We start from the raw sequence: 26,071 nt of genomic DNA, 5'->3' as shown, positions 1-26,071 counted from the left end.
TAGTAGTCTCATCCATCTCCTCCTCTGAGTGATGCGGCTGTGTTTCAGGGAGTTTGTCTCCCTTCATAGATTTAAAGAAGAGGCTAGGTGTATTTTGCTTAGTTGTGGAGGTTAGTTTGGTATTTTTCCTGGCGGCCATTTTATTTGGCTACTGATAATTATAATTATAATGGGTTCAGGGTAGGTGTATATATAACAGAGTAGGCGAACCTTAGCTCTCAGTTGAACTGTACTCCACAGTTTGTACTTTAATTGAGTGTGTATATAAATATGTCAGCACCTCCTGCCAAGTCTAAGAAACATATATAAAAGGGAGCCTCAAATCAATGATATAGGTTAAATAGCGATAGAGCAGTTCAAAGCTTATGCTGAATGTAGATTTCTGAGGGTACTACTTGAAAAACATAAGATTCCAGGGGCCCCTGTGGGTCTGCTTTATTAACTTTACACTGCCACCTCGATTCGTAAAGCATCTGCAGCTTCTATATCTATTTTATTCCCTGTTGCAGTGCAAGTTTCTTCTTGCCTCCCTCTTCCTGCAGCTAGTTACATAGATACTCTCTCCTTGTGTGCTGCATTTGTGATATGCCTGTGGGCCCACCACCATAAGTTGCTCCTTTAGGTTCTTTGTTTATTTCCCATTGTGTTTTACTACAATATGACTCCTCATTGAGTCTGTGCCCCTGTAAGTTTTTATCCTTCCCTACTGCAGAGTTTCTGCTTGACCCCCAACAGTGGTTTCATAACCTTCTGGTCAGCTGATATACATTCATTACTACCTTTCTTGCTCCGTAGCTTAGGACACCTTTCTTGCTCCGTAGCTTAGGAGCTGCTGATGTCACACACTAGCCCCCTTTAAATGCCTCTCTCACCTCCCGTTGTGCTCCGGAGCTCACAGAGTTGTCCTGTATGTTATTGCTTTCTCTGCTCTGGCTTCCGACTTACTCCGGACCCCACTCCCAGAGTGTACAGGCTGTTGCAAATGTTGCGCTATCAGCTCCACGTGGGTAGCGCAAATGGCGGCTGGTCCGTCTCCCAGTCTATCTGCGGTGTGTGGGTCTTTAGTTGTAACAGACTGGGCTATGCTTACACTCGTATGGCGAGTTAGATGCTCCCATTAACTTATGGCTCCTTGATTGTCATCTCTCCACTCTTTAACCCCTGGCAATTGCTTAAGACGCTGCTAATCCACACGGAGCTCTGCACCTAAGCAGCCATTCCTCAGCTCCTCCAGGCTCCACCCTCGGGGCATATTTATTTAAAGGGCCAGTAAACCTAAAAAATAATGTTATATAATTCTGCACATTTTGCCTCTGACGAAGCTGGGAGGAGCCCAGCGAAACGCGTAAGGCCACGCCCATCGTAAACACGGAGGAATCTGGTAAGCTGTGAGCAGCAGCGGATCCAAGCCGGCTTATATAGGATACACGCTGCCACGGTATTTCTTACCTCCTCCTGTGTGTTTTATACACTACTTATTGTGTCCCCTGAACTTTACACAGCCCGGTGAACGCTTACTGTGTGACTGTGGGTATTTTATGCCATAGACTTTCTCAACTAATATATAGCATAAAGAAAAGAACCCCGGTTATTGTCACTACACAGCAGGCTGTTTAACACATTGTTTGACAAGAGGTCTTTGAAGTTATACTACACTTGTGGATGTGGAGTATTGTTTCTATGGTGGACATCTATATGAATCTGTAATCACATACCTCATATGTTTGAGGGTTCAGTCTGTAAGTGCGCATTTTGATGTGTTGTTTATGTGAATAAAGTGCTAAGTGTTTTTAAAAAATCTGCACTTAGATTGGTGTTTCCCCCCTGGCTGCGCTCCATCCCCCTTTCTGTATCTACAGATTGTTCTCTCTTCTATAGTGCTAGTTTTTTATTACATAATATATTCCGGTGATGTCAGACAGAGCAGGAGCGAGCTGCATTGAATGTAATGGCGCGGTCGGGCCGGGCTGTGACTAGACCGCTAGCCCGATGCGCTCTGAGGGAAAACCAGACCCGCTAAGAAGAGCACAGAGGGCGGGTCTGGAAAACCCTCTTCTTTTTATAAAAAATCACTGGATATATTATGTAATAAAAAACTAGCACTAATATAATGTTATATAATTCTGCACTATGTGCAGAATTATATAACATTATTTTGTAGGTATTTGTAGGTTTACAAATTATAAAACATTATTTTGTAGGTATTTTGTAGGTTTACTGGCACTTTAAGTACGAGCGGACATGATGCGATGTAGCATTTATACGCTGTCAGCATTTATCATTGCACCAGCAGTTCTTTTGAACTGCTGGTGCAATGCCGCCCCCTGCAGATGCTCGGCTAGCATGGGGTGTCAATCAACCCAATCGTATTCGATCGGGTTGATTTCTGTCCGCCACCTCAGAGCAGGCGGACAAGTTATGGAGCAGCGGCCTGTAGATCGCTGCTTCATAACTTCTGTTTCCGGCGAGCCCAAACGCTCACCGGAAACAAGGGAGCTTGATAATTCGGCCCCTATGTCTGGGTTTCTAAGTGACTGTGCAACACTGTGATACATTTCTTTCAATTGATTTATATAAGCATATACATATATATTTACTGGGAACACACAGTCACCCATAGACTGCAATGTAAATGCACTTTCAGTGCAGTTTTTTTTCCAAACACCCCACATTGCCTCACTTTAACCCTTTATAACTGCATTGTGCAGTTTTTTTATTTTAAAAATAAAGATGCTAATAATATTTTTATTTTATATTGATCTACTGTACTCTTTATTTGGGAGGCAATTAGGGCACTTTTTTTTAATCAACCAGAGGTCTGACCTCTGGTTAATTGAATTTGCGCCAAGCGCAAAGTGAAACTGCGAGTAATGGCTGGTTATTTAACGTGCGGCCATAAATGGGCAAATTTGCCCTTTTTACGGGCACACGTTAAAATAGCGATACACTTATAATCTAGCCCTTAATATTTTGGAGTTGGTATAAAAGTTATTAGGAAATTGCAGTGAAGGGGCTCTTTAAACTCTCAGCTATAATGGCAAGTATTTAAAAGGATGCATATCTAAAAAATAACTACTATTATTTTTATTTCAATATTTTATTTCTATTTTTAACTTTGAAGAATCTTGTAAATTCTCTTAAGCTTTAATTTGATAAAAAAAAAAAAAAAAAGACATGGCATGAGAAATGTATGGAGTAGGCAGACACAATTTTCTATAGAAAAAGCGAAGCCAGGGTTTTTGTAGATATTTGTTGAATAAACTAAAAAATAAAAGCCCTGGCTCCTGGATTTTGTCAAGCCATGCTTTTAAGGCACTGCAGTTTTGCAAGCATCTCATTGATTTTTTTTTTTAAATCTTTTATATATAGTTATTTGATCCTGGCATATCCTTAGAGAGCCTCAGAATGCTACGTGATTATGCAGCAAGAGGAAGCTGGATTACACAGGTAATCACTGTCTTTAATTAAAGGGAAAGTCTATATCAGAATTGTTATTGTTTAAAAAGATAGATAATCCCTTTATTACCCGTTCCCCAGTTTTACATATCTATCACGATTATATTAATACACTTTTTTTACCTCTGTGATTTTCTTGTATCTAAGCATCTGCAGACTGCTCCTTATTTCAGATTTTTGACAGACTTGCATTTTAGCCAATCAGTGCCCTCTCATAAGTAACTCCATGGGCTTGAGCACAATGTTATCTATATGGCACACATTAACTAACACCCTCAAGCTGTGAAAAAAATGTGAAATGCTTTGAGATAAGCGGTGACCTTCAAGGGCTTAGAAATTAGCATATGAACCTACCTAGGTTTAGCTTTCAAATAAGAATACCAAGAGAACAAAGCAAATTTAATGATAAAAGTGAATTGGAAAGTTGTTTAAAATTGCATGCCCTATCTAAATCATGAAAGTTTAATTTTGACTAGACTGTCCCTTTAAGGATCTTTCTGATTTTTTTTTGTATTTGCAAGTGAATGTGTTTGACATTGATGATGATTATTATTTTATAAAAGGGGGCGAATGAAACTGTCATGATTCCGATAGAAATATTTTTTATTTTTAAATTCTACGTTCTGTCTTATTTACGTGACAGCATAGCAAGACATTGGGGCATATGTATCAAAGACCGCTGCTTCATAACCTGTCCGCCTGCTCTGAGCAGGCGGACAGACATCACTGGAAATCAACCCGATCAAGTACGATCGGGTTGATTGACACCCCCCCCCGCTGGCGGCCGCGAGTCTGCAGGGGGCGGCGTTTCACCAGCAGCTCTTGTGAGCTGCTGGTGCAATGCTGAATACGGCGAGCGTCTTGCTCGCCGTATTCAGCGAGGTCTGGAGGACCTAATCCCCAGTGTCGTATCAGGTCCGCCAGACCTTGATAACTATGGGCCATGGTCACAAACATTGCTGATCTCCTCGGTAGTGCTCTAGACCCCTTTGTGATCTTGAGCCCACCAGGTATGCTGTCATGGAAAGTAGCTAAGTTTCAATAAAGGAGATAACATTTTATAATAGAGGTACATATAATTATGACTTTCATGTCCCTTTAATTAACAAATATGGGCTATATTACAAGTGGAGCACTAATATATTGCACGCCTGCAAGTTTGCCCGTTTACGGGCGCGCGATAAATAACCAGCCATTATAAGTGGCTGGTTATTGCTACCGCAAACTTGCAGTAGCAATTAGTACTCAGAAAATTAACCAGAGATCAGATCTCTGGTTAATTTTCTAAAAGTGTCCCAAATGCCTCCAAAAGGAAGAGTCTTTATTTTTTTATGGGGAAAAAGAATAGCTTTTTTTTCTTAAAAAAATACTGCATGAAGCAGTTTCTAGGGTTAAAAGTGGTGGGGTGTTTGAAAAATAAAACGGCACTGAAAAGTGCCTTTACATTGAGGTCTATGGGACTTGTGTGCTCCCTGTAAATATAAATACTTATTAGACTTGTGCGCGGTGGAAAAATTTGTTTCGGACAGATTCGGATTGTTTTGAATTTTGTTTTTTCGGATCGATTCAAATTTGGATACATTAGAATATATTAGTTTCGGATTCATTCGGATTCGAATAAATTCGCATGTATTCGGTTCGGATTCGATTAGTAAATTTGGACGTTCGGTATGTGTTAGATGGGATGTGCTGTGTATTAGACTAGTATTATGTACTGTTATTTTGTACTGTATATTAGGTGTAACCCATCTGAATCAACATAAGTACCAACCTCACAGGTACCAGCTACACAATATGCACAAAGCTAGCAGAGGTATATGACCTAATATACAGTACATAATACTAGTGTAATACACAGCACATCCCACCTAAGTACCGACCTCACAGGTGCCAGCTACATAATGTGCCCTGCACAGAGCTAGCAGAGTAATATAACCTAATATACTGTACAATACTAGTGTAATTGTGATTAGTCCATGGCCATTCGAATGTAACGAATAAATCCGAACTAATTCGGATTTATTCGTTACAAATGCATTCGGATTAGTTTAGTTTCATTGCTAGGGTAATTTGGAAATTCAAATCGAAATTCAAATCGATCCGAAGCTCCGAATTTGACAAATTTGTCCGAATTCTCGATTCGGAACAAAACGAAACGCACATGTCTAATGCTTATATACATATATATTTATGTGTTAAAGGGACATGAAACCAAAAAAAATTCTTTCATGATTCAGATAGAGAATAACAACTTTCTAATTTAGTTCTATTATCTAATTTGTTTCATTCTCTTGGTATCATTTGTTGAAGGAGCAGCAATGCACTACTGGTTTCTAACTAAACACATGGGTGAGCCAATAACAATCGTTATATATCTGCAGCCACCAATCAGCAGCTAGAACCTAGGTTCTTTGCTGCTCCTGAGTTTACCTAGATAAACCTTTCAGCAAAGGATAACAAGAGGAGAAAGCAAATTAAATAATAGAAGTAAATTGGAAAGTTGTTTAAAATTGTATGCTCTGTCTGAATCATGAAAGAACATTTTTGGGTTTCATGTCCCTTTAATATATGTATATAATATGTGTTTCATGTCCCTTTAATATATGTATATAATATGTGTTTAGCTTGATCCCTGTGGTGCATTGCTGCACCTTCAGGAGGCAAATTTGATCCTAGAAATAAATTGGAAAGTTGCTTAAAATCTTGTGCTTTAACTAAATAATGAAAGAAAAAAATTGGTTTGCACGTGAGTAGATTTCCCCTTCACACTTTTTTGCTCCATTGATTTCTATGGGGGATTACGTTATTGCGTGCACAATATTGTAAGGTCGGCGTTTTATGCGCAAACTGTTTACTTTCAACTTGCAATACAAGCACTACTCAACATGCCCAAAATGCTTACTTCTAGTGGAGTTAGCGCTTGAGCCGGAACATTAAGTACCGCTCCACTTGTAATCTGACCTTATATGTTTTGCTTTAAATAAGTGCATTTAGGTATTATTAGTAACTTTCATCAGCATCCCCCAAAACATACATCATTTTAAAAAAGCATGTGACTACCTTTCATATTCATATCAAGTCTTTGGGGTTCCTATGCTATAAGTGAGCTGAGTTTGAGGTTTTTATATATAGTTACCCTTCTCTAGCTTGCAGTAGCCATGCGATTATGGGTTCCCCGGGCTTGGTGACGTCAGCAAACATCACTGGCGTCAATGGATTCCCATGGTGATGCCAAAAACATTCAGCCACTTTGTAACCAGCTAGAGGATGACAAATCCCAGAAGGATGATATCCGCACTCTAGGCATTCTACGGATGATGACTGCGTTATTCTCTGCACTTAAGAGGTTAAAGTTTATATCTCCTAAACACTGTTTGCTTGATTTTACATCTGTTCTCTGCCCCACCCTCCCTCCCCACTCACAGACTAAGCTTCTCAAGCAAAGTCCAATCTAAGCTTCCTTCCTTCAGGCTCACCCTGCACAGCCCCTCTCTGTACAATGAGGGATTAGCAGGACTGTTCTGCTTGACATCGTTAAACTGTGCTCTTTGCACTATAGTTTTTCTTTCTCTTTATCTATCTAGAATTAGAGGTGAAGGCCAGCTCTAAGGAATGCATCATCTGCGCTAACCTCCCATGTTGTTTTTTCCTCTCTAGCTTCTCGCGTTTTGTGTTTGTTTTGGCCTTAGCTGTTGATGGGCTTTATTGAAGTTGTCTGACTTCAGTTACACTTAAAGTGAATGTAAAGTTTAATGAATAAGTGCCCGGTTTTTAAAAATACTATTAAAAACTGGGGCATTTTCATTCATTAAACATTACATTAAAGCGTTTTTTTAAAAATACTTACCTTTTTCTTTATGGAAAACAGACCGGCGATCCTCCGCCCGCATCTCCTGCTGTAGATAGCACAGCAATAACGAATACGGCTTCCTCCATTTGTTGCGTTCCCCCAAGGTGTCCAGCTCATGAGGCCACACAACCATTGGAGAATGTCGGATTCGTCATCGCTGTGCTAACTACAGCAGGAGCTGCGGGCGGAGGATCGCCGGTCTGGTTTCCATAAAGAAAAAGGTAAGGGTTTAAAAAAAACGCCTCAATGTAAAGTTTAATGAATGAAAATGACTCTGTTTTTAAGAGTATTTTCAAAAACCGGGCACTTATTCGTTAAACTTTACATTCACTTTAATCTGTTTTCTTAGAGACACAAAGGCCTAGATTATGAGTTTTGCGTTAGAGGCTATGTGGTGCTAACGAGCAGTTTTCCCTTACTGCTCACTTACATACAGCGCTGGTATTACGAGTTTTCAGAAACCCGTCGTTAAAAGACAAGAAGTAAGCGTTGAGCAAAATTTTGCTCATTACCGCACTACAAAACCAGCGCTGCTTAAGTCAGTGGTGAGCTGGTCATACTTGCTCGTGCACGATTTCCCCATAGGAGTCAACGGGGAGAGCCGGCTTAAAAAAAAGTCTAACACCTGCAAAAAAGCAGCGTAAAACTCCTTAACGCAGCCCCATTGATTCCTATGGGGAAATAAAAGTTATGTCTACACCTAACACCCTAACATGAACCCTGAGTCTAAACACCCCTAATCTTACACTTATTAACCCCTAATATGCCATCCCCGACATCGCCGACACCTACATTATAATTATTAACCCCTAATCTGCCGCTTCGGACACCGCCGCCACCTACATTATACTTATGAACCCCTAATCTGCTGCCCCCAACATCGGCGACACCTACATACTATTTATTAACCCCTAATCTGCCGCCCCCAATGTCGCTGCAACCTACCTACACTTATTAACCCCTAATCTGCCGCCCCCAACGTCGCCACCACTATATTAAAGTTATTAACCCCTAAACCTAAGTCTAACCCTAACCCTAACACCCCCTAACTTAAATATAATTACAATAAATCTAAATAAAATTACTATCATTAACTAAATTATTCTTATTTAAAACTAAATACTTACCTATAAAATAAACCCTAAGCTAGCTACAATATAACTAATAAATATATTGTAGCTAGCTTAGGGTTTATTTTTATTTTACAGGCAAGTTTAACTAGGTAGAATAGTTATTAAATAGTTATTAACTATTTAATAACTACCTAGCTAAAATAAATACAAATTTACCTGTAAAATAAAACCTAACCTAAGTTACAATAACACCTAACACTACACTATAATTAAATAATTTAACTAAATTAAATACAATTACCTAAATTAAATTATCTAAAGTACAACCCCCCCCCCACTAAATTACAGAAAATAATAAATAAATTACAGATATTTAAACTAATTACACCTAATCTAATAGCCCTATTAAAATAAAAAAGCCCCTTCCCCCCCCAAAAAAAAAAAAAACCTAGCCTAAACTAAACTACCAATAGCCCTTCAAAGGGCCCCCAACCCCCCCAACAGTAAAACCCACCACCCACACAACCAACACCCAAATAAAATACTATCTAAAAAAACCTAAGCTCCCCATTGCCCTGAAAAGGGCATTTGAATGGGCATTGCCCTTAAAAGGGCAGTTAGCTCTTTTGCAGGCCCAAAGTCCCTAACCTAAAAATAAAACCCACCCAATACACCCTTAAAAAAACCTAACACTAACCCCCTGAAGATTGACTTACCAGGAGAAGTCTTCATCCAAGCCAGGCCGAAGTCCTCAACGAAGCAGGGAGAAGTCTTCATCCAAGCCAGGCGAAGTGATCCTCCAGACGGGCAGAAGTCTTCATCCAGACGGCATCTTCTATCTTCATCCATCCGGCGCGGAGCGGGTCCATCTTTAAGACATCCGACGCAGAGCATCCTCTTCACCCGATAACTAAAGCTGAATGAAGGTACCTTTAAGTGACGTCATCCAAGATGGCGTCCCTTAGATTCCGATTGGCTAACAGAACTCTATCAGCCAATCGGAATTAAGGTAGAAAAAATCCTATTGGCTGATGCAATAGAATGCGAGTTCATTTCTATTGGCTGATTGGATCAGCCAATAGGATTGAACTTCAATGCAATGCAATCAGCCAATAGGATTTTTTCGACCTTAATTCCGATTGGCTGATAGAATTCTATCAGCCAATAGGAATCTAAGGGACGCCATCTTGGATGACGTCACTTAAAGGTACCTTCATTCAGCTTTAGTCGTCGGATGAAGAGGATGCTCCGCGTCGGATGTCTTGAAGATGGCCCACTCCGCGCCGGATGGATGAAGATAGAAGATGCCATCTGGATGAAGACTTCTGCCTGTCTGGAGGACCACTTCGCCGGCTTGAATGAAGACTTCTCCTGGCTTCGTTGAGGACTTTCGGCCCGGCTTGGATGAAGACTTCTCCCGGTAAGTCGATCTTCAGGGGGTTAGTGTTAGTTTTTTTAAGGGTGTATTGGGTGGGTTTTATTTTTAGGTTAGGGACTTTGTGCCTGCAAAAGAGCAAACTGCCCTTTTAAAGGCAATGCCCATCCAAATGCCCTTTTCAGGGCAATGGGGAGCTTAGTTTTTTTTAGATAGTATTTTATTTGGGGTGTTGGTAGTGTGGGTGGTGGGTTTTACTGTTGGGGGGGTTGTTTGTATTTTTTTTACAGGTAAAAGAGCTGATTACTTTGGGGCAATGCCCCGCAAAAGGCCCTTTTAAGGGCTATTGGTAGTTTAGTTTAGGCTAGGGTTTTTGTTATTTATTTTAATAGGGCTATTAGATTAGGTGTAATTAGTTTAAATATCTGTAATTTGTTGGGGGCGGCAGATTAGGGGTTAATAAATGTAGGTAGTTTGCGGCGACATTGGGGCAGCAGATTAGGGGTTAATAAATAATATGTAGATGTCAGCAATGTTGGGGGCAGCAGATTAGGGGTTAATACATATAATGTAGGTGGCGGCGGTGTCCGGAGCAGCAGATTAGGGGTTAAAATTTTTATTATAGTGTTTGCGATGCGGGAGGGCCTCGGTTTAGGGGTTAATAGGTAGTTTATGGGTGTTAGTGTAGTTTTTAGCACTTTAGTAATGAGTTTTATGTTATGCGTTGTACCAAAAAACTACTGACTTTTAAATGCCTTAGGACTCTTGACAGGGTAGGGTGTACCGCTCACTTTTTGGCCTCCCAAGACAGACTCGTAATACCGGCGCTATGGAAGTCCCATAGAAAAAAGACTTTACAAAGTTTACATAAGTCGTTTTGCGGTAAGGCCAAAGAAGTGTGCGGTGACCCTAAACCTTCAAGACTCGTAATACCAGCGGTATTAAAAAAGCAGCGTTAGGACCTCTTAACGCTGCTTTTTTACCCTAACGCACAACTCGTAATCTAGGCGAAAGTTATTTAGTTTTATATATTGTCTACTTATCTGATTATTTTTTTTTATGTTAACTTGTTTGTAAAAGTTGTACCCCACAATCCTTAAATTCAAACAGATTTCTATAAAGGGACAGTAAATGTAAAAAATAATGTTACATTATCTTAGCAACAGCTTGAAGAAACGAAAGATTTGAGAGTTTTAGCCCCCAAAGTTATACATACCTTCTTTACTCTCCGGGTTCTTCTGATCAGATTTTCTTATTGCGCTATTAAACTAAATGTAGTGCGCTCTCGCTCTGGTGATTAGACAGCATGTTCATGAATTGCTTTTGAAAACAAGATCTGATCAAAAGAGCCTAAATAGGAAACAAGGTAAGTATAACTTTGGGGGCTAAAAACTCTCAAATAGTTTTTTTTGTTTTTTTTTTAAACTGTCGCTAAGATAATGTTGCATAATGCTGCACAATGTGCAGAATTATGTAACTTTTTTTTATCTTTACCGTCCCTTTAAAGAGACCCCAATGCAGAAATGAGGTGCACTAATGCATTAGAGCTGAACAATTTGTAATTACTGCCCCTATCTTCCTATATGTTTAACACCAGCAAAGGTAACATTTTAAAATGCTGTCTTAGATGTTACAAGATGATTTTAATGTCCCTTTAATACATCATGCCCTCTAAACAAGTAACATAGAAATTCACATGTGCTCCTGTCTTGTATTATAACATGCATATGATTACAAGGATCAACTGTCTCACATCTTCCCTCTAGAGCAGGGGTCATCAACCTTTGGCCCCCAGCCTAAAGAGTGTCTCAGCATCATGTGAAATGTAGTTCCAAAACATCTTGCGGCCCAAAGTTGATGACCCCTCCTCTAGAGAGCGGAACCCTTGAGTCTGTGCAGTTACATCTCAGAGCTGTCGCTGCTGCGTATAGACCTGTCTAACTCTATGGGGTCAATTTATCAAAGTGCGAACGGACATGATACGCTCTCTGCATTTATCATTACACAAGCAGTTCTTGTGAATTGCTTGTCCAATGCCGCCCCCTGCAGGGGGTGTCAATCACCCCAATCGTATAGGATCAGGCGGATTGATGTCCGCAGCCTCAGCGCAGGCAGACCAGTTGCTTCATAATTACTGTTTCCGGCGAGCCTGAAGGCTCGCGCGAAACAGGGGCATCAAGCTCCATTCAGAGCTTGATAATTCGGCCCCTATGTATTAACCGGCTCAGATAGCAGCTAGTTCTCTGCTGCTCACTAGGTTACTGCCCAAAGAAGATGAGGTTTGTAGAGAAGTAAATCAAATCACTTTCTGCTATGCAGATACTATAATTACTATTGTTATTATAATACACTAAAGTCAAAACATTTTAATTTACTTGTAAAGTTCAAATCAAATTGTGCATAATCTCTATATATGCGCAATTTCTGAGACACCAGCTACTACTGAGCATGTGCAAGAGTTCACAGTGTATATGTATATGAATCTGTGACTGGCTGATCACTGTCACATGATACATGAGGTTAGGAGAAAAAAAATCCACTGCAATTCCAATAACTTTTTATTATGCCTTTCTTGATTATGCAAATATAGGGCCAGGTAACGGTTACAAGTCAAAGGCAAACGTTTGCATGCAAGCAATATCAGGTTTTTGTGATCGTTTGCACGCATTTTGAATTGCACTAGAATCATTACCGCATCCTCAGGGCCCTGGTTAACTGTTTCACAAAACTAAAAGGTGTCACAGAACACATCAAAAATACATTACAAAGTACAGTGACACACAGAACAACACCATTTAATACAAATTATTAAAAACAAAATTGCACAAGAAAGTTATAAGTGCTCAAAGATATGAGTTCTCAGGTGTTAGAAAAAAAATCAGTCAGGCAAAGGGCTTTAGCATAGGGATGCCTACATATACATGTTTACAGAATGTAAATATATATATGTATCTATATTTATATGTCTATATATGTGTACTTATGTATTTGTATGTGTATACTGTATATGTATTTACAGACATATACACATATAAACACATAAATACATATGTATACACATATAGACATATATATATATATATATATATATATATATATATATATATATATATATATGAGCTAGGAAAGGCTTGATGAAGGCTTCCTTATGACTTTCTAACGTTGTTGTTATAAACAATAAACTAACTTTGATGTATATAAATCCTGAGAGTGCCCTCCCTTTCCTAGCTCTTATCTAAAATCCATTGAGGATTGCACCCAGGTGCTTCATTATTAGTTGAAGCTGGAGTGCTGGAACACGTGCTAATTGGATTATATATATATATATATATAAATATATATATATATATAAGTGCATTGGAGCCCCTTTGCATTTAAGTAGATGAAAACATGAAAAAGTATATTTATGTAATATTCATATTTTCATCTTGGAACTTTGCGCATATTAGAATACACATAGAAAAAAAAAGGCAGGCAAAGGGCTTTAACATTGATATACATACATATACTTTGTGGCTGGGCTTTGTGACCAGGCTTTTAAATGGGATTGCAACTTTGTCACCAACCATTCAACCATTCAAACAGAATTGCGCCTTCGTGACTGGGTTTTAAAAGGGGACTGTGCCTTTGTGATCAGGCTTTCAAACGGGATTGCGCCTTTGTGACAAAAAAGGTATGTATTATAGTATTATATTGGCTCATACATAGTGAAGGAAGTGCTGCACAACATGTGTGTAGTAGTCATTTTACAAAAGAAGTTTACATACTTCTGCTTTCAAACAGGATTGCGCCTTTGTGACTTGGCTTTCAAAGGTTCTGTACCTTTGTGACCGGGCTTTCAAAATGGGATTGCGGCTTTATGACTGGGCTTTCAAAAGGGATGTTGACTTTGTCATCGACCATTTAAACGGGATTGCGCCCTTTTTGTGATCAGACTTTTAAACGGGATTGCACCTTTGTGACTGGGCTTTTTTAAACAGGATTGTGCCTTTGTGTCCAAGCATTCAAACAGGATTGCACCCTTGTGACCAGGCTTTCATACGGGATTGCTTCTTTTTTGACCGGGCTTTCAAAAGGGATAGTGACTTTGTCATCGACCATTTAAACGGGATTGCGCCTTTGTGATCAGGCTTTTAAACGGGATTGCACCTTTGTGACTGGGCTTTCAAACAGGATTGTGCCTTTGTGTCCAAGCATTCAAACAGGATTGCGCCCTTGTGACCAGGCTTTCATACGGGATTGCTTCTTTTTTGACCAGGCTTTCAAATGGGATTGCGCCTTTGTGACCGTGCATTCAAAGGGGATTGCGCTTTTGTGACCAGGCTTTCAAATGGGATTACGCCTTTGTGACCAGGCTTTCAAACTGGATTGTGCCTTCGTGACCAGGCTAATAAACAGTATTGCATCTTTGTGACTTAGATATCAAATGGGATTGTGCCTTAGTGACCACAAAGACAATACTGTGGTTTCCCCTTTTTATGGCCCCATTATTGAAATCCTGATACCCAGAACATGGGAGAAGAAAACAGCTCTGGTTACTCGTCTGTCAGTAGCAAAGGAAGACCTACCTCATCTCCCACTTGTTCTTACTTAAAACTAACCTCAAAACAAACTGAAACACGCAAAGAAGGGAAACAGAAAAATCAAGCTCCACATAGTGATGTCAATCACAGTCATCCCTTATAAAGACTCACTATCAAATTTGTAAATAGATAATCTATACATGTATTTACAAGTAAAAAGGAGCAGAAACAGCGCACCCTAGACTCAACGCAGTCATTTATTAAATACCAAGTTAAAAATATAAAATGAATCTATGTACCAGATACTAAAAGTAAACAGGTACATCACCACAAAGGGTACTCCCCAATGTCCGGAATGTATCCTTTGGAATTCAGCCGCTCAGATGAGTTCCTAGTTAGTGTCTGGATTACTGCATTGGTGTGTCTCCATGCAAAGTGTAAAGAGGAGGGGGTCAGAGCCCACGTGGATGGATCATGCACTTTTGTCCCTTCCCTAAAGCCTCACCTCATGTAGCCAGCGTTTTGAAATCTATTTTTATTAAAGGGATATGAAACCCATTTTTTTCTTATTTTTTTCATGATCAGATAGAGCATATATGCATGATTAAGGGCTGGTGGCCCAAAAGGTATCCATGTTGGCTTTGATCGCTGTCATGAGATGCAGGACACAGCATAGAAGGTACAATGCTATTTTATTGCAGAGCATAGAAGTATACAGCTTGTACAACACATCTAACTTGGTAACTGTGCCATAGACAATAATGGCCCCATCCGGTGACGTCACTTCCCACTCTCATCACATCTTTCCCCTTTTCAAAGGACAAAGCATACATTTTTTTTTTCCTTTTTGAATACATCAAATAACAAGGTATACAAGAAACATACATAAATAGTTTTGTTTAGTATACAACAAATAACAAATTAAAGAGAATATATATAAACAACATGAAAAACAATCCTGACTTGAACATCAAGGTAGACTACCCTAGTCCACAGTGACCATGGGATTATTCTGCCCATACTTTCCGGTCACTGCTCTAACTTGTGCTAATCCCGATATCGGGCTGGAAGTTTCACCACCCTTCCACTTGATGTCATTTTACATGAACTGTCCTCTGATACAGAAGAAGGTGATTGAGAGTCTGCTGGAAGCAAAGAAGTATCCCCGCTGTGATCTTGCTGAAGTGAAGGCACCCCTCTTAAAACAGGGGATAACACCAGCAGTGGTACTGAGGCATCCAGTCCCAAACTCTCAGGTACTGGCGGAAGATGTTTCGATTTCAACATGTGACTGTCCCTCCATCAGTAAGCACTACATAAGACCTTGGTTCTGGAGAGCATCCAATTACCGTATCAGGCGTCTTCCATTTCTTCTTATCATCCAGTTTAACTCTGACACTTTGCCCCACATTCAGCTCCTGCAGGGGCCTCACAGAGTGTTTCCTGTCGTAGAAGAATCGATAGCCCTTTTTAGCCTCTTCATCCCTCCTGAGGACCGCCTCCCGAGGAACAGAGCTAGTTGGCTGGAAGACACCCACAGAGGGTAAAGTGGTGCAAATCTGATGTCCTAGCATCAGCTGTGCCAGGCTAAAACCCGTGGCTTGAATGGGAGTCGCCCTATAGGCCAAGAGGGCTAGGTATGGCTCAGATTGCTTCAAAATGAACTTTGTTGTTTGAACTGCCCTTTCAGCCATTCCATTGGACTGCGGGTAATGTGGACTCGACGTAGAATGTCCGAAATTGTATTCCCTGCTGAAAGAACTGAACTCCGTGGAAGCAAACTGCATTCCGTTATCACTCACTAACTCCATTGGTATGCCCCATCGGGCGAACAAGCTCTTGAGACGACTGATAACGGCTTGACTTGTGATCTCATTCAAGGGTACAATCTCCAAATACCTGGACTAGTAGTCAATCACAACTAGGTACTTTTTACTGTGCAGTTCGCACAAATCAGCAGCTATTTTCTGCCACGGGCCTGCAGGCAGCGGAGTAAAAATCAAGGGCTCCATTCTCTGAGTAGGCCGGCGTTCCCGGCAAAAGGCACATTTAGACACATGGCTTGCAATGTCAGAATTGATCCCAGGCCACCATACTGCCGTAGCTGCCCTTTCTCTGCACTTTGTAATGCCCAAGTGGCCATCATGAATCCTGCTTAACATCTCCTGCCGCATGCTAACAGGAATAACAATGCGGTCCTGGAACAGCACCAACCCATCCAGCTCCGTGAGCTGCAACCTTTCTGACTGGTAAGAACTTAAAGACATCCAGGCTGCCCGGCTCTTGGGCCAAGCTTCTTTTATGTACTTAATAACTTCTTGGAAGTCAGTATCTAAATATGCCTCCTTTCTTATTTGCTCTAGCTTCCCTGACAAAATGGATTTGAAGTTTCTTCAGCAGCATCCAGCGGGAGCCTGGAAAGTGTATTTGCCACTACCAGTTGTTTCCCCGGCACATGCACTGCCTGAACGTTGAACCTGAGCAGCCTCATCAGAAGTCTCTGGCATCTTAGGGGTGTTTTGTCAATATCATAGGAGTTGATTAGAGGGACTAGCGGTTTATGGTCAGTCTCCAGACTAAATTTCTCTAAACCCACTAGGTAACGCTGGAAGGGCTCACAGGCCCAAACTGCAGCCAGGCACTCTTTCTCAATTTGGGCGTATTTCGACTCAGCAGCCATCAGTGTACGGGAACAGTAGGCGATGGGCTGTAGTTTGTTCTCATTTAACTGCAGGAGGGCGGCCTAACCCATAACTGCTCGCATCAGCACTATCCACAGTCTTTTTAGAAGGGTCCCCAACACTGAGGCAGACCCCAGCAGGAACTTGACCTGCACAAAAGATTCTTCCTGTGAAGGTCCCCAGGCAACATCATTCTTTAACAACTCTGTGAAAGGGTGTAGTATTGTGGATAAATCTGGAAGGAACCTGCCCACATAATTCACAAGGCCCAATATTTGTCTCAGCTAATGTACATCAGAAGGACTTTTCATTCAATAGCAAGGATTTTATCAGGGTACGGCTTGATGCCATCCCTATTGATAATATGTCCAAAGTAACATAACTCAGCCTTCCTAAAATGGCATTTCTCCTTATTTAATTTCAGCCCGGACTCTCTAATGGTCCGCAGCACACAGCTCAATCGCCGATCATGTTCTTCCAATGTAGACCCATACACCAAAATGACGTCCATGGCGACTGCTGTGCCCTTGTGGTCCCTTAGGAGAGAACTCATCTCTCTTTGAAAGATTTCAGGAGCAGAGGATATCCCGAAGGGGAGTTTGCAGAAGCAAAACCGACCTACCGGTGTAATGAAGGTAGTCAGTTTGCGGCACTTTGGATCTAGAGGTATCTGCCAGAAGCCGCTGGAAGCATCCAGTGTAGAGAAGAACTTCTCCCCAGCCAATTTCGGAGCTATGTCTTCAAGTGTCGGCAGCACATATCTCTCTCTCTCTTTACCGCCTCATTCAGCCTTTTCAAGTCTACGCAGATGCGTACCTTCCCATTTTTCTTTGCAACAGGCATAATGGGGGCACACCAGTCAGTTGCTTCAACAACCTCTTCAATAACTCCCATATTCTTCATACGCAGAAGTTCCTTTTCCACTTGAGGCATGAGCGGGAACAGAATTCTACGAGGAGTGGTAATGCTGTATGGGACTGCGTCACCTTTAAGTGATATTCGGACTGGGTTGCAATTCAGTAGGCCCAATTCACAAAACATGTCTTCTGAAATCTCATTCACTCTGGCGACCAGGCCCAAACCACAGGCTGCTTTTCTGCTTAATAAGTTGTTAACACACTGACCTCTAATCACATGTACCCACATGGTGAATTTCCTTTGCTTGTACTCGCAGCTGGCAAAAAATTTCCCTGCACAATCGATGCGGCCACCAGGACTATGAACTTTTGTTGTAACTTTCGCCAGCTGAGGCCGTCGAGGCAGTTTTATGAATGCTGCAAGGGACATAACAGTAATGCCTGCTCCTGTGTCAATCTTAAAGGCAACTTTGGCTCCCATTGATGTAAGAGTAACCCACCAATCTTCATCTGAACCAGACCGTTCAACAACAGACCCTACAAAGGACACTTCTTGACCCTCCTGGTCACTATCCACCTGCATCTCCTTAATGTATTCAGTTTTACACTCCACTTAAAAATGGCCCATTCGGTTACATTTTCTACATCTTTTGTCTTTAGCAGGGCATATGACACTCTGATCATGGGTGCGGTTACACCGCGTGCAGCGAGCATGCTGCGCCCATCCACTTCTGGGCCTATCTGTTGCCCTTGGTCTACCGCTCACACTGTGCCTTTCACTAGCAGCTCTCCTGAACTGCTGCACTTCATCCACAATACTCTCGGACCTCAGATCAGCACTTTGCTTTTTCACCAGTTCACTGTGGCGGGCCATCCTAATAGCCCCATCCAATGTTAATTCAGCCTCCAACTGTAGCTTCAGTGAGACTTCAGCATCTGCAATTCCTATGACTATTCTGTCTCTGATTTGCTCCTCTTTAGCAACACTAAACTCACAGAATTCAGCTAGTTCATACAGGCTGCGCACAAATGACTCCACAGATTCTCCCACACGCTGAGCACATTTGTGAAAACAAGCCCTCTCATGAATCACATTTCTTTTGGGCACAAAGTGAGCACTGAGTTTGTTCATAACTATTTCAAAGTCAAATTCTTCCCCTTCTTGAAAAGTAAAGGCATTGAACACTGGCTCCACATCTTTCCCCATAGAGTATAAAAGAGAATTAACTTGTACTTCACCACTCTCCTTGTTATTGGAAGCAACCCTGAAGCGTTGAAACCGGTGACGCCATGTGGGCCAAGCTGCAGGCTGAGAGAAATCAAAAGGCTCAGGTGGGGTAAACTTCGACATCGTCATTAATCAGGAAACAGAAGCGCAGGCAAGAACTTCTGACACCATGTCATGAGATGCAGGACACAGCATAGAAGGTACAATGCTATTTTATTGCAAAGCATAGAAGTATACAGCTTGTACAACACATCTAACTTGGTAACTGCACCATAGACAATAACGGCCCCAAACCATGCCCCCATCCGGTGACGTCCCTTCCCACTCTCATCACAATCGCTATGTTCCAATAAAGACAAACAAACATGCATAGTGCTGTTGGAATTTGTTTATTTGGATACTTTGGGAGAATTTGCAGTTACTCCATCCAAATTTTCACATGCTGAAGTAGTTGGCGAGTTTCCTAGACATGCTTTTGTGTTTTATAACTCAGTATGATGCAACCAAGGGGTTAAATCCTTATCCTCGTCATCTGTGCCAGGGCACAGACACCATGAAGCAACTTTAACCTACATGTGAAGTAGCACCCATATCAACATGGACATAGGCAATGATTCACAGCTAAACTATGTCCTCAAAACCAGGTAATGAAAATCTACACTACTTCAAACACTAAAGCCAAGTGACATTCCAGGTTTGTACAAATATTTCTACTAAAATATTTTAGTATAATTGAAAACAAACTTTTTTTCCCTGTGATGGACACTGCTGGTTTCACAATTTAGTAAAATGTATAACACAGCTATTATGTTCTCAATAATCAAAAGACAACAACCTGCTTCTAGCAAACAAAATTCCAAGAAAATAAGATTTTATGAATGACTTTGGGAATGTAGTGGGAGGGCCTCAAAAAAAAAAGTTCATAGTGAGTTTATTCTTAAATTCCAAAACAATGGGTTTATAATACTTCTGTCTTTACGAGGAGAGGAACCAGTTAGCCACTAACTGATGTGACCATGAAAGTATAAAATGTATTGATCTTAAAGGGATAGTAAAGTCTAAATTAAACTTTCTTGATTTAGATAGGGCATTTCATTTTAAACAACTTTCTAATTTACTTTTATCACCAAATTTGCTTTGTTCTCTTGGTATTCTTAGTTAAAAGCTAAACCTAGGTAGGCTTGTATGCTAATTTCTAAGACCTTGAAGGCCGCCTCTTACCTGAATGCATTTGACAGTTTTTCAAAGCTAGATGGCATTAGTTTATGTGTTTCATATAAAAATTAACATTGTGCTCACGCACGTGGAGTTATTTACAGAGACATTCCAGCCAAAATTGGAACCCACATGAATGCATTTCAGTTTTGTATAGAAGCATTTTTGTAATATACATGTGTATTGCAAATATGTTTCTATTCAAAGATGTAATTCACCTATATGCATTTAAATTTTGACTGGAATGTCCCTTTAAGAGTCAGCACTAACTGCCTGAAAAGTCTATCAAAAGATCTGAGATAAGGAGGCAGTCAGCAGAGGCTTAGATACAAGGGAATTACAGAGGTAAAAAGTGTATTAATATAACAGTGTTGGTTATGCAAAACTGGGGAATGGTAAATAAAGGGATTATCTGTATTTTTAAACAATAACATTTTTGGTGTTTACTATCCTTTTAAAAAGTGTTCTATATCAGCAGCTACGCAAATTCACTATGTCTTCCTTGCATGTATTCGGACAATTTGTGCAGTATTTTTGTATTAGTTCATACCTTAGTTAGATGAAAGGTTTCACAAACTGTAATTCAAGCGCTACGGAATCTGTTGGCGCTATGCAAATAACCGATAATAATAATAATTCAAGCTTTGCGGGTCATACGAGTAAAAATAAGTTATATTTTGTTTATAGTGTTAATCAAATCAAAATAAAAGTTAATAAAAACAAACTTTCATGATTCAGATAAAACATGCAGTTTTAAAGAGGCTTTCTAATTTACTTCCATTATCTAAATAATTTTTTTCTCTTGATATCCTTTTTTGAAAAGCATGCCTATATAGGTTCAAGTGCAGCAATGGTAGTTGCATAGTTGCCAACATTTAAAAAGAAATTCCAGGGACACTTTTTGAGCATAACCACGCCCATTTATGGATTGCATAGCCCCGCCCACTCCAATCCACCTCAAAACAAGCATGTGAAATACTAGTAGTATAATTTAGCCATTCTGATTGCTTAAAGGGATAGGAAAAAATGTACTTCTAGATTGTAAATTCCCATGGGAATAGGGCCCTCAATTTGTCCTGTATTTGTTTGATACATTTTGTCCTGTGTCTTAAACATATTGTATCATCATTGTACTTTTATCTTTTGTACCCATGGACAACGCTGTGGATATTGTTGGCGCTTTATAAATAAAGAATAATAATAAATAATAATAATAATACTTTCATGATTCAGACAGAGGATGCCATTTTTAAATTCACTATTATTATCAAATATTATTTGTTCTCTTGGGTACCTTTGTTGAAAAGAATAGTACACACCCTCAGCAGCAGTAGTGCACTACTTGGAGCTAGCTGTTGATTGGTGGCTACACATATTGTGTCTTTTGTCATTGGCTCACCAGATGTGTTCAGATAGCTCCCAGTAGTGCACTGCTGCTCTGGAGATGACTTTAACTATGTGTTTAATCCACTTGCATGATTTAAAACTCATAGTTATATGCAATAAACAGGGCCAAGATTCCAGTAAAGAGACAAGAGCAAAAAACCTGTTAAATGGACATGAAACCCAAATTTTTTCTTTCATGATTTAAATAGAGAAAAAAATTATAAACAACTTTCCAATTTACTTCTGTTATCTAATTTGCTTCATACTTTTGATATCCTTGGTTGAAAAGCATATCTAGAAAGGCTCAGTAACTGCTGATTGGTGGCTGCACATAGATGCCTCGTGTGACTGGCTCACCCATTTGCATTGCTATTTCTTCAACAAAGGATATCTAAAGAATGAAGCAAATTAGATAATAGAAGTAAATTAGAATGTTGTTTAAAATTGTATTCTCTATCTGAAACATGAAAGAAGCATTTTGGGTTTCATGTCCCTTTAAGTAATCACATCTAACTTTCAGTAAGATTAAATCTAAACATGAAAAAAAAATCCAGCTATAACAAGTAAAAACTTCAGGTATAATAACAGAACACAAATAAATGTGCAATTGCCATCTATGGAATAGAAAAGAGCACGTTTGGGGCAACAAAAACCTTGTAAATTGATATCTTAAAACGTTAACAGTGTTACACCATTATGTGTATATTAATTGTTATTATCATTTTTAGTTACAGAGGGGCTCGCCAGAAACACAGCGCATCAAGCTCCGTACAGAACTTGATAAATATGCCCCAGAGTCTCAACCTGGTTCAGATCTGGGGGGAGCGAGATGATGTGTTGTGGGTCTTGCCTGAGTTAGATTCTAGATAACGTTTCGCCTCCTTTGGTTTGGCTGGGTAGAGTAGAAAAACTTTTTTGCCCTCCTTATTTGAGGCTGAGCACAAGGGGGCACATTTCTTATGTTTTTTGTATGTTCAGCCGAGTAATCTTGGAAGATAAGCAATTTGGAGCCTTCAAGCAGGAGATGCACATAGCACAGTGACATTTATTTGGAAATGTAAAAATTTAAAGTGATTGTAAAATTTAAAGAATTAAAGATCAGTATCAAATAATAATCTTAAAAACAATTCTTTTAAGTTTACAAAGATGCTTATTTTTAAAATACTTACCTTTGCATTATGGTAAACATAACGCTGATCCTCCGCCTGAATCTGCTGCTTTCTTTAGCAGATCGATGACAAATCTGGCTTCCTCCAAACATTGTGTGCTCTGGCTTTCTCCAAACGTTGTGTGCCCCCTTTGGCGTCCAGCTCGTAGGGTAACGCAACGATTGGAGGAAGCCGGATTCGTCGTCATTATGCTAACATAAGCAGCAGATGCGGGCGAAAATCGGTGTTATGTTTGCCAAAACGCAAAGGTAAGTATTTTAAAAAATAAGCATCTTTGTAAACTTAAATGAATTAAAGTGCCCCTGTTTTTAATACTATTATTTGATACTGGGTTTTAATTTGTTAAAGTTTAGAATCACTTTAACCATTATTTGTCTGGGATGTGCCGAATCTTTACCTTACGCCTCTCAGGGCCTATCCTATGGACACGCTTCACACTACGATTGAACGGAATGGGCAATAGATTTGATAAATTAGGGAGAATGATTTCAACAAATTCTAAATTTCTGTAGATTTAATGGTTTCTGGGACTCCGGGATTCTGGGAATATGAATGTTATTGCACCTCAACCTATTCTCCAAATCCTTGCTGATGTAGAATCTGGCTTTGTGTAATGAGACCTTTTAATTTATTGGAGTGTGCAGTGGAAGCTTCCTCCAAGTCAGAGAACATTTCTTCCATTTCTGTAAATCTAGCTGAGATTTGTTTGTGGTGAGAATAACACAGCATTTGTCACCTTATAAATTCAAATATCCATCATTGCCATCTTGAGAAAGGTAATATATGTAGCTAGAATAGGATCACTGCAACTTGTCAATAAGCTTCTGATCAATGCCAGTGGATGGAATCTGTCACAGCTTCAGATCCTGCCAAACCTCTGCAAGATGGCACAGGTGCTCCATACGTTTTTGTAGAGCTGGCTCTGCAAGATGGCACAGATGCTCCATACGTTTTTGTAGAGCTGGCTCCTTAGGTTGTCTCCTCTGTTGATGAGATCACTAAGCCTCCAAAATGCAGTGCAGGACTCCGGTGCTGAGAGAGACCGCTGCAGTCACTCAACACAAGCGGCCTGAGGACAACCTTTATCTTGTCCATTTTTCTATAGTGGTGTTGAAGGTAGGTCACTGTGGCATCTGTTGGAAGGCAGGAAGACTTAAGACCGGCAGCTCCCTTGTGTATGGTAAGGGGAGAAGATCCACTTCTTCCTTTCCCTCTAGAGTTGATCAAAGAAGCAGTGGATTCGATTTGAGGAGGACGTTTCTGCTGCACTTTTATGTGCGTGTGGTACTTTGGTGGGGGAGAGATGAAGTTCTCCAGCGTTCTCTTTGTCTGGATACTTTCCTTCTCAAGGACAACTTCACTTGGGCATTATCTTAGCCATAAAAGTAAGGTTTTGATTATTTCTAAATAGGGAGGCAGCATGGAGCTAAACAGATGCGCTGCTCTCTTGTTGCCCACCCACTGGAAGTCTCTGGTTTTAATATTTATAGGTATATGTTTGACTAAAATGAACATTTTTGTTTTATTCTATAAACTACCGACAACATTTCTCCCAAATTCCAAATAAAAATATTGTTATTTAGATCATTTATTTGCAGTAAATGACGGCTGGTCAACATAGCAAAAAAGATGCAGTGTTTTCAGTGCTCGAATAATGGAAAGAAAACAAGTTAATATTAGTTTTTAAACAACATGATACTAATGTTTTAACTTAGCAAGGGTTCAGTAATCAATATTTGGTGGAATCATGGGTGTCCGGAGGCGGGGGCCAGGAGGGGACACTTGCCCCCCCTGAAATTTGCAAGCACACAGCATTTGCTCCATGTCACTGTAGATGATATTATTACGGCCAGTGGTGGTGAAGTTACAGAGGTCCCAGTGACTGCCAAACTGTTTATATATTTTTTTTACCTCACATTGCAGCTGTACCAATTGTGGCACAGCTGCTTTACTGTCATTTTTGCTTGTTCCCTTATTCTGACGTTCCTGTGCAGTGACTCACAAAAATGGGAGTGGCTTTTGCTTCTAAATGCTGCTGAGGGAATGGAGGTGCAGAACGGTTGTGGGAGTCAGCTAATGCTCAGAATGAAGTCCAGCCCCTGGAGTTGTGCTGTAGGAGGTAGAATGTCAGCAATTGGCATGTAAGTATCAATGTTTCTATATTTATGTTAAAGTGGGTTTTATATGTATGTCACTGTAAGCAAGTGTGTGTGTTTGTTTCTGTATGTGTATGTGTGTGTGTGTGAGAGTGAGCAAGTGTGTGTGTTTGTTCCTGTTTGTGTATGAACAAGAGTGTGTGTTTGTTCCTATGTGTGTGAGTGTGAGCAAAAGTGCATGTCTTTTCATGTGTGTGAGCAAGAGTGTGTGTTTGTTCCTGTGTGTGTGATTATGAGCAAGAGTGTGTGTGTTTTTCATGTGTGTGAGCAAGAGTGTTTGTTTGTTACTGAGTGTGTATATGTGTGTGAGCAATATTGTGAGTTTGTGTGTGTGTCAGAAAGAGTGTGAGTTTGCGTGTGTGTGTCAGAAAGAATGTGAGTTTGTTTGCATGTGTGTGTCAGAAAGAGTGTGAGTTTGTTCATTTGTGTGTCAGAAAAGAGTGTGTATGTGTGTGTCAGAAAGAATGTGAGTTTGTTTGCGTGTGTCAGAAAGAGTGTGAGTTTGTTTGTGTGTGTGTCAGAAAAAGTGTGTGTTTGTGTGTGAGAGAAAGAGTTTATATTTGTTCCTGTGTCTGTGTGAGCAAACATGTGCATTGTGGGTGTTGTAAGAAGTATATATTGCAGAAATGGGTTGCAGTGTTTAGATTGGAATTTTTTAAAAGAAGCCAGTACATCTACCTGTGTGCCTAAGACTCTTGGGCCTGACAGAGTAGAGTCAGAGGATGCTGGGGGGCTACAGGGGCGGTGTACATGATCTAAAATGTAATGTGGGCATATATTGTGTATGAAAAATATTCAGGGGTTATACCTCTGATCTAAACTAAAATTTTGGTATATAGATGGCATGATGGGTCCACAGAGACAATGGGGCCGATTTATCAAATGTCGGGTGGACATGATTCACTGTAGCGAATCATGTCTGCCCGACATTGCTAAATGCCGACAGCATACGCTAATGGCACTTATCATTGCACAAGCATTTCTGGTGAAATACTTGTGCCATGCCGCCCCCTGCACATTCGCGGCCAATTGCCCACTAGCAGGGGGTGTCAATCATCCCGATCGTATCTGATCCGGATGATTGCAGTCCGCCAACTCAGAG

The 26,071-nt window shown here is 40.3% G+C and overlaps 1 long non-coding RNA gene across 1 annotated transcript in view; it reads left to right on the top strand.

The window, feature by feature from the left end:
* Window positions 1–19,651: 19,651 nt before the first annotated feature.
* Window positions 19,652–26,071, top strand: part of LOC128642363 (uncharacterized) — a 55,652-nt gene continuing 49,232 nt past the window's right edge. The window contains exon 1 of the long non-coding RNA XR_008399647.1: window positions 19,652–19,737. This is a non-coding gene — a long non-coding RNA (uncharacterized LOC128642363). The remainder of the gene's footprint in view (window positions 19,738–26,071) is intronic.

The sequence above is a fragment of the Bombina bombina genome, chromosome 11, assembly GCF_027579735.1.
Source record: "Bombina bombina isolate aBomBom1 chromosome 11, aBomBom1.pri, whole genome shotgun sequence".
Lineage (NCBI taxonomy): Eukaryota > Metazoa > Chordata > Amphibia > Anura > Bombinatoridae > Bombina > Bombina bombina.
Note: the sequence above shows the minus strand (reverse complement) of the source record. Positions and strands in the feature narration are given on the sequence as shown.